Source organism: Enhydra lutris, unplaced genomic scaffold (assembly GCF_002288905.1).
Source record: "Enhydra lutris kenyoni isolate GAN:26980312 unplaced genomic scaffold, ASM228890v2 scaffoldscaffold47, whole genome shotgun sequence".
In the NCBI taxonomy this organism is placed as follows: Eukaryota; Metazoa; Chordata; class Mammalia; order Carnivora; family Mustelidae; genus Enhydra; species Enhydra lutris.
In genome coordinates, this window is record NW_019154131.1 from 9,637,559 (window position 1) to 9,647,251 (window position 9,693).

The window sequence follows — 9,693 nt, forward strand, 5'->3', positions numbered from 1 at the left end:
CCGAGCACCGAGAACTAAACTCTTTCCCTAGACGATACATATCTATTTATTTGTACATATATATATATATATATATATTTTTTTTTTACATTACCTTCATTGCCCAAAGCTGAAAATTTCTCGAGCACTGTAGAACAAAGTATTGATCCAAACGTGTCCTGTCATACTCAGCTTTGTTACCACTTAGAAAAATGTAACATAAACATCATTTTTAAAAAAACTCTATAAGCTTAGAGCTTAGTCTCACAAATAGCTAGTGGATTTTGCTCAATGACTTAAGTGTCAAAAGATCAGCCCTAAAAGGTATAGATTAAATTCCCCTTGTTTGTATCCTGTGACTAAACGGGACTTCATCAGACATCAGTTAAGGAATTGCACAGAACGGCAACAGACAGGATACAGTGAGCTTTCGGGGTTCTTGTTGTAACTAATGTGTGTTTCAGGTAGTTAGCCCGTAGGAACCGGAGGGGGACTCATCCGACCTGAATGTTCCTCTCAGGGGACAGAGGTCTGAAGTCTGGTGTAATGTTCTCATAGTTCCCCAGAGGAGGGGGATTGGAGCATCCATTAACATGATTCCGTGTATCGATAGTGAAATAAAATCAGCTGCAGACCCTCAGATGAAATACGGCTTTACCACCAGCGCTGAAATTGCTAATAGAATCCTCTAAGGTACACAGACGAGATGTTCGAAGCAATTAAGCAGTTGGGACCCGCTTTACAACTATGTGTTTCCATTTTAGACAATGTCCATCAACTCTTTGAAACCTGAGGTGACTCCTCTTACTTTATACTTCCTCCCCCCCCCCACATACTTGCCTTGATCCATGTTTCTTGCTTTTGTTCTTGTATGAGGTCAGCATGACTGACTTTCATACTCCTTTCTGCAATTGCTGTTCTCTGGTTTGTCTCATCTTAGTTCCACATTTAAATGAGCGCAGTGTTTCTCACCATTTCACCACAGTTTGTTTCATCCCAAATTCTTGATTTTGACTTATCTTGTTTGGAATAATTTTCTAACAAGTGTTTTTTTTTTTTTTCAAGAAGGACTTATGGGCGCTACGTCTGTTGCCTTTGTTCATATTTGAGGATGTCTGGAGTAATCTTCGTATCTGAACGACAGCATCTTGCTTCCGAAGATTCTCCCCACGCCCACCCCTGCCCTGGAAGGTCGAAAGATACTTATCCATTGTTTTCATATTGACCATTACACATCACACCAAACTTCTCTTGACAAACAGGATGCCCTTTAGAAGAAATTTTCTTTTATTACATTTATAAATATTATTCCAGTTGCTGGGCTCACCACCTTAGAAACCAAGAGAGCCCTTTGTTAAATCATCTTCTCTATCTACTATGCCTTTCATTTCTGCTTTAATTTTTTTAATCTCTTTCCCGTTTTTTCTGTGAATTCCCTGAAAATAGCTCAAGTCTTCTCTACAAGTATCCAACATAATTTCATGTTCAAGTCCTTCTTAAGAACACATGAAAGAATTATTTTAACTCATGCCGTGCTAAAGAAGGAACTATATCCAGCCAAAATAGATAGGAATGACTCATTACATGAGGATAATTTGTAGTGGAAAATTCACTCAAAGTAAATACACAGAAGTAAACAAGGACATGACTGAAATTTAAAATTATGAAGATAAGTTTGTCTCAGTTTAGTTTATGATCTGTTAATTCTTTTTTTTTTTAAAGATTTATTTAGGGGCACCTGGGTGGCTCAGTGGGTTAAAGCCTCTGCCTTCGGCTCAGGTCATGATCCCAGTGCCCTGGGATCGAGCCCCACATCAGGCTCTCTGCTCTGCAGGGAGCCTGCTTCCACCTCTCTCTCTATCTGTCTGCCTCTCTGCCTACTTGTGATCTCTGTCTGTGAAATAAATAAATAAAATCTTTAAAAAAAAAATGGGTTAAAGATTTATTTATTTATTTTAGAGAGCGAGATCATGGAAGGGAGGGCCAGAGAGAGAGGGAGAGAGAGAATGTCAAGCAGACTCCCCACTGAACACAGAACTCCATGGGGGTCTTGATCCCAGGACCCTGAGATCACCATGACCCAAAATCAAGAGTCTTGCCAAAATCAAGAGTCGGTTGCCTAACAGACTGAGCTACCAGGCACCCCTGATCTATCGATTTTTAAAGGATTGACTCTTAGAGTTTAAGGGCATTATTTCTTGACAAAATTGTGTGGTTACTTGTTATAATATCCTTTCCTTCACACTTGACCTCAGTGAAATGATCATAAGAAGAGCCATTTATAGAAAAACAGTAAAGAGCCTCATCAATTCTTCTAAGAGCCTCTCTTATCCCTTTGACATTTAAATCATTGTTTTCGAACATACCTATTATATCACTTCTTTGTTGATTTTCTATTTTCTTCAAATGCCAACTGATCTAAAGCTGTGTGATGCTCAAATGTGATTAGAGTGATTCTTCAACATTATTTTCGTGAAATCCCACACTATCGGCAGAGTTTTTTATTTAACTTTGCAATCAATTCCTATTGAATTTTTCCATGTTACTGCTGGATGCTGTGAGAGGACCCATCCAGACACTGATGTGAGATACACTAGTCTTAATGTTCAGGTGGATGAAAATTTTATACAAGTTGGGTTTTGTGAATGCCTTTTACTTTCCATTTCCCTATACAACTTATAATTCCAAGAAACTAATTCATAAATTCATTTTTAAACACTTATTACACACCATAAGGAAAACTTTTAGGAAGATTTTCAAAGGAAAGGTTTCAAGAGAAACTACTTTGGTGGGGGTTTGGCAGGAGAGGAGAGAGATGACACTCAATTCAGAACAAGGACAAGAGGAGATTGATAGCCAAGGGGCAGGGTGAGGGCAGAGGATAGAAAATTATCAAGAGGAAACATTGAGTCTAGAGGAATTCTTGCAAAACCAATTCAACGAGACTCTTGCTAAAGGCAGGCAGGGTGATAAGATACCCAGGGCAGGAGATAAGGAATTTCATCAGGTATTAAGGGTGACCACATACCAAGGGTAGGAGATTTTCTTTAACAGATTCAGCAGGATTCTTCCTAAAACTGAACTAAACAGGACAAGGACAGAGCCCGATGTCAAGACCTAGTCAAAAAAGAGGGCTCAAGCTGATCAAAGAGAATCTCTGTCAGTGGGTCTTTGTCCCAGTACTGACCAAGGCTTTCTCCTTTTCTTCGTGTTGGTATTTGTACGTTGCCCTTTGGCCAACTTTGTAGCAAAGTCTCATATTGGACACATCCTTTCTTGAAATAAGGGTTATTAGCTAATTTCAGAATTCTGAACCGCACCCCCCGCCCCACAACTACAATTAATCGTGGCTTCCTCTATTTGCTAGTTTATGAATCCAAATGAGCCTAGATTCTCCAAAGGGGTCACTTCATCCTGTCAAAAAGTGTTCCTTTACTTATCTCCCCAAAATGTCCCTTTCTCCATGCTGCCGTAGAGTGGGGAGTTTTATAAACCTCTCTGGATTTAGGTAGCAAAAGTCTACTTTCAGGCTGATGGCTAACAGGAAGACACCCCCGTTTTTTAAAATTCCTTTTCCTGTGGCTGTTTCCTGCGTAACTCCCTCTATCAGATATCCCCCTGAAGCAGCTGGAATCAACACTCCTCTGACTCCCGGCTTGCTGAGGATTTCCTTTTTAACTCTTTCACATCTAAGGATGTGTGGTTAGCTCTGGGCCAATCGTAATGGGCTAAAATTGCAAGATACCATGAGCCTAACTTATAATCAGTCTTCTGTCAGTGAAGGAAAGTATAATAGCTCTATTTCAAATGACTTCTTCATGCAGAAAATGTATAAATCACGGCCAGGATGGCGTAACATGAGCTGTTCTTGGGTTTATTATTTCCATTTTGAAAGCATATTTAGTCACGCTGTACGCAAGGTCAAGATTCCCAAGGCATAACAAGCCACTAGATCGATGAAGTCTTTGTAGACAATTATACATCGATTCAAATTTGGGTTCTGTCACTTACCATCTTCGGGAACATGACAAGTAATTTAGCCGATGTGCCCCTCAATGACACTGTCTTTAAAGTGGAGGAACAGTGCGTCCTTCACAAGACCTCTGCGAGGATCAGGAGTTTATATGTCGAGGACTTAACTCCACCTGGGCCTTTAGCAGACTCTCGATCATTGGTAACTATCCTGAATTCCAACTTATGTGTTACAGGTAAGTTTATATGTCGAGGACTTAACTCCACCTGGGCCTTTAGCAGACTCTCGATCATTGGTAACTATCCTGAATTCCAACTTATGTGTTACAGGTAAATACCACTTTTTCTATAAAGACAAAAACTTTAACATTGTTGCCAGAATTTTCATAATCCAGGAACTCAGAGGAGTTGCTCAGTCCCTGCTCTGGGCCCAGTTGTTTTGGGGACACGCTGGAGAGCACTTACTTAGTAATATCTTACCCGCCTTCTTCCCAAGGGGGATGCAAGCCACGAAGGGACCTGAAGCAACAGCAGCTCCTTGAACTTCGACTTCTTGGGGCCTCAGGCTTCCCATCCAATGGACTCATTCATTTCAGCCTCCAGTCACATACTTAAAAGAGATTAACATCTCACCTTAAGGGGCCTATGACAACCAGCTAACAAATAACGGAGTGAATCTTCAATCGGTACCCGGCACCCCTTCCCACTCGACAAAACGTGAAAACGGAAAACAGAAAAAGGATTTTCCCCGCAAGAATTCCTGTTAGATATACTACCTTGACCTGCACCTTGCCAGTTCAAATCATGAAACTTAGAATCTTTTATGGTTACTGGGAAAATTCATAGTTTATCATATTTTGTCGGCTGAAGAGGAAGAAACGAATTGGCCAGGTTCCTGGGGGAAAGATAGCCTGTCATATTTGCTGAGATTTATTTATGAAAAAGCACTCGGGATAAGACTTTTGTGCAACACGCTCCCCTCCTGCTCAGAGCACCATTAAGTGCAAAGCGAACAGGAGAGGCTCCCAAACTTGTCGGGACTGAAGGTAAAGGAGGGCACTAAAATAAAGAATGTGGGGGGGACACTCTCAACTGGCATCACTTAAACTTCTTGATTATTTAAACTTCTGCAGAATAATGATTGCATATTTGAAAGTAATACATCTGTTCCTTTCCCTCCCCACCCCCATGTGGTTTTCTAATCCCGAGGTAATTACGTTTTGACAAAAATTTATTGGGACATCTGTTTTTTCCCTTAGATCTGCAGGTCACTGTGTGACTCTAACAGCAGCCCAGCGGAGAGCTGAGCCGGGGAAAGAGAGCACAATAGCTGGCAAGATCCAGGGCGCCCTGGGCGGTGGGTTTCAGTTAGAGACAGAAAGGACAGTCCCCCGGTGCCACCAGCCCGCACCTTGTGTGCTGCCTGGCTTGGTGCTCAGCTCGAGATGCTGGCCTCCGAGGGTGAGGGGAATCATAGACATGGCGGGGGAGGGGAAGGGGGAGGGCTGGCTGGTAACAGGCTGCGGCGTGCATCAAGATTCATGCATTTTCTAGGTTGGCATCCAATATAAAAATAATTCACGGAGGGAAGAAGATGGGGATACAATGCACAGGCCATATGTTTGGAAGCCCTGCCCATAATGGCTGGCTGTGGTTACCAGCGTCTGGTGCCACCAACTAGATTAAATGATGGTACCCTACGGAGGCACAGAGACCAGAAAGAGCCCTCTAACTTCAGCATTTATTAAACCAGAATAACCCAAGAGCTTTACCTATACCGAAAAGCTCTCTTTTAATTTTTTAAAAATCACAACTTTACGTCAGCCCTCTTTTCGGTGGATAAACAGTCAAAACTTCCTACTTTCTATTTTTTTCTGCAATTCTCAGCTCCCATAGGAAATGCCTCTATCAGAATTCCACAGGGAGTGCCTTTTCTCCCTGTGTTTCCACCTTCGAGCTCTCATCAGGAAGTTCGTTTTCCTGAAGTGTCCAACCCAATATCTTGGCCTCACGTTTAAAAGAGTCTGAGTGACTTGCCTTCTGTGCCAAATGAAACCTTGGAACGTTGTGGGGGTGTTTCTGCCATTAAGAACGTAATTAAGAATTTCAATAACTAAATGAAGTTCCATTTCCCTTTCCCCTAGTTTATTGATTAAAAAAATTAAAGGAATCATAACCACGATATCTCATAGAGACAGAAGACAACACTTAAATACTTTCTTTTTTCCTGAAAAAGATCAAACTACCATGACAGTGATTACAGATAAATATCCACTCCCCGAACCAAATTTAAGAAAGGAAGATGGCTCTGGATAGAATAGCACATCTCTTCCATGAATAGGAAAGAAAACAGTCATGCTATTTCTTAAATTTCTTTATGAAATACTGAACAGGAATGAGTTTCCAGTTTTCAGATGGAAACATTGAGACAGAGGGGCAAGGAATTAAAGGTCATTAAGAATCATGTTCCGGGGCCATGCTGGGCGTGGAGCTCAGCTCTGGGTCTCAGTTCTGGGCTCCATTCTTTTGATTATCAAAGTGTCCAGTGATAAGGCACCATCCAGTGGATTCTGCAGAATCCTGGTTTCCCATGAGGTAACTGGTAGTCTGTGGGAGGGGGGGGGGGGAAAAGAAACCTTTTCTTTAGAATGAGTTTGGAAATACTGAGTTCAAAAAGAAACTTAAACAGGGGCACCTGGCTGGGTCAGTTTTTGGAGCATGTGACTCTTGATCTCAGGGTTGTAAGTTTGAGCCCCAGGCTGGGTGTAGAGATGACTTAAAAATAAAATCTTAAGGGGCGCCTGGGTAACTCAGATGGTTGAGCATCTGACTCTTAATTTCAGCTCAGGTCATGATCTTAGGGGTGTGAGATCGAGCCCTGCATCCAGCTCCATGGTCCGCGGGGAGTCTGATTGTCCCTCTTCCTCTGTTCCCCCCCTGCTTGCTTACTCTCTTTAGCTCTAAAATACATAAATAAAAAATACTTAAAAAATAAAATCTTAAGAAAACAAAAAAGCTTAAACAGGTTCTTTAAGGCTGGAAGTCTTCATTTTCTGTGAATTATGGAGCTCAAAGGCAAGAACAGATGATGGGGGGCGGGTATCTTAGCACAGATTGTCATAGCAGGACACCATGGGGAGGATGGGGCTCAAACCACAGAAAGTCAGTTCCCGTAGTTCCGGAGGCTCGAAGTCCAAGGTCAGAGCTCCAGCATGTTTGGATCCGGGTGAGAGCTCCCTTTCTAGCTTGTGGCTGGCTGTCTTCTTGCTGTGTCCTCACATCAGGGAGAGAGGCTCTGGTATCTCTCTTCTTCTCAGGGCACTGATACCGTTGTGGGGTCTCTGTTCGCATGCTCTCATAAAACCCCATTACCTCCCAAAGGCCTCACCTCCTTACACCATCTCATCAGGGGTTACGGACTCAGCAGGAATTTCTGGGGGGGACACATCCATCCCACAACAGGGTGTTGCCCAAACTTTTTGACTGCAGAATAATGAGGTTTAAGAAATGCCAAACTAGACTCCCCCTCATTGGATGATACAAAATGAATATCCTAATTGTATCCTGGAACAGGGCACATAGAAAGTACTTAATTATTTTTGGAATGACCTCATTCACTCTTCGTGATATTTATTTCTATTTTTTAAATTTTTATTTATTTATTTGTCAGAAGAGAGAGAGAGAGCACAAGCAGGAGGAGAGGCAGGCAGAGGGAGAAGCAGGCTCCCCACTGAGCAAGGAGCCTGATGGGAGATTTGATCCCAGGACCCCAGGCTCATGACCTGAGCAGAAGGCAGACGCATAACCAACTGAGCCACCCAGGTGTCCCTTCATGTATTTATTTTCGTGCCAGCGTGTAGACCCAATTTATTCATAAATATAGACACGAAACCTATTTTACTACGATGGTTTGGTTTTGTTTGTTTTGCTTCTCTAAAGCAGAGAAATCAAGTTCAATATATAGAACAAAAAGAAACTTCCAGGATAATAAATTTCAACGTCTCTGGGTTAAAGCTTGTAGAAATACTTGGAAAGAAAACAGACGTGGGCTTTTCACTTAAAAAAAAAAAAAAAAAAAAAGTCCTCCAGAATCCATGATATTCCTCACACTATTTTTCAACATGAAATGCTGCTGCTTTTCAACTCTTCCCATCAAATCCTAGTCATTCTCTAAGAGGCAACTTAAACACCTCTCCCATAAGCCTTTCCCAGGTCCCCAGGAGAACCTACCTGTTCCTCTCTAGTGCTCCCATAGCCCCTCTATCTTCCACTGTGCCTCACTTTAGTCGTGCACGAAACGGGAATGACAGAGTTGCCACTGCATTGCCGTAAATCTTGTAGGTTACAATCTCCCACGCTACTTCGGCACTTCCCTGCTCCTTAAGACACAGAATGGTACCAGGAAAGCGCTAGGTGTCTAAAGAACGATTGTTTGTGGAGACCAGCAGAGCACAGAGCTAGGGAATTAGGAAAGCGTGGTCGGAGCCCTGCCTCAGCCTCCAACTTGCTGTTTGACATCGGGAAGCTCACTCCACCTCTCTGTGTCACCAAACCCCCACCCCCACGCCCACCTCCAGCTCCAGCTCACCCTGGAGACAAAGGCATTGGGTTGGGTGATCTCCACCTCCAGCTGTCCCCAGACATGGCAGAGCTTTCTATGACGAAAATGCATGAATGTTTCCTTCCCAGATGGCCTCATCAGAAAACAGCCAGTAGCTCAGAGAGAACACTGGGTGCACAGGTCCCACACTGACATTTTAAGTCAAACACAGATGAAAATCTCTCAACGCCCAGATGAAAATAATTTGGTCTTCCCTGAACCTATTTTCCCATCACCCACGTATTTGCAATCACTGTTTCAATTTTCCCCTCTTAGACATCATGGAGACATCTTTCAAGAAAAACAATACGCGCCCAAACCCAGCAGCCTGCCTGGAAGGGCTCGGATGTGCTTATTAGAGCATGGGGGCTGTGTGGGGCTGCACTCCCTCCGAGCACAAAGAGAAGCAGCTGGATGGACAGCCCGCCGAGGGTGAGCAGAGGGCCCTCTGCCAAACGCTGTTCCTTTAATTCACCTAAACGCTGACCTTGAAAAATTGCCCTTTATGGGATGTGATGAGGTGTGAATTCAATCTCCATCCTCACTTGGGGCTTGTCATTTTCTGCGCCATGATTGCCAGTTGTCCCAGACAACATCAACCAGGTCGGCAGAGGGTTGGGGAAATTGACAAGGTCCTCTGGAGAAGGCTGACATCAAAAGACCCAGCCCCGCAAACTCATTTCAGTCATGCCCTTCTCTCTTGCCATTATGATTTTTTTTTTCAGTCACACCAGGTTGGTACCCGTTCAATGACATCACTGGCGTGGCTGAACTATATATACCCTCTTTGATAGGTAGGCAAAAGGGGGTGCTCTTCTGAGAGCAGGCTTGGGAAGTTTCTCTGTGCATTTTCTTTCCTCCTTAAATTCTCCAGCTCCTGACCCAAACCAGCTCACGCCATACTTATTCTGAATGTTCCAAAAGGGTGAGAGAGGGGAGCGGGCATTCTGCAATTTTTCTTGTGCTCAAAGAATCAAATGCAGTCAATTTAACTTCATCAAATCTCTGACAACAGACGCTGATACAGAGGATGGAAAATATGCAAGGCCAGAGAACAGCCAAAATCCTACAGTTTCTATCAGTATTAAAGCCAGATGTTCAATGGGCTTTTCAAATTTGATAAAACCCACCGACGATAAAGG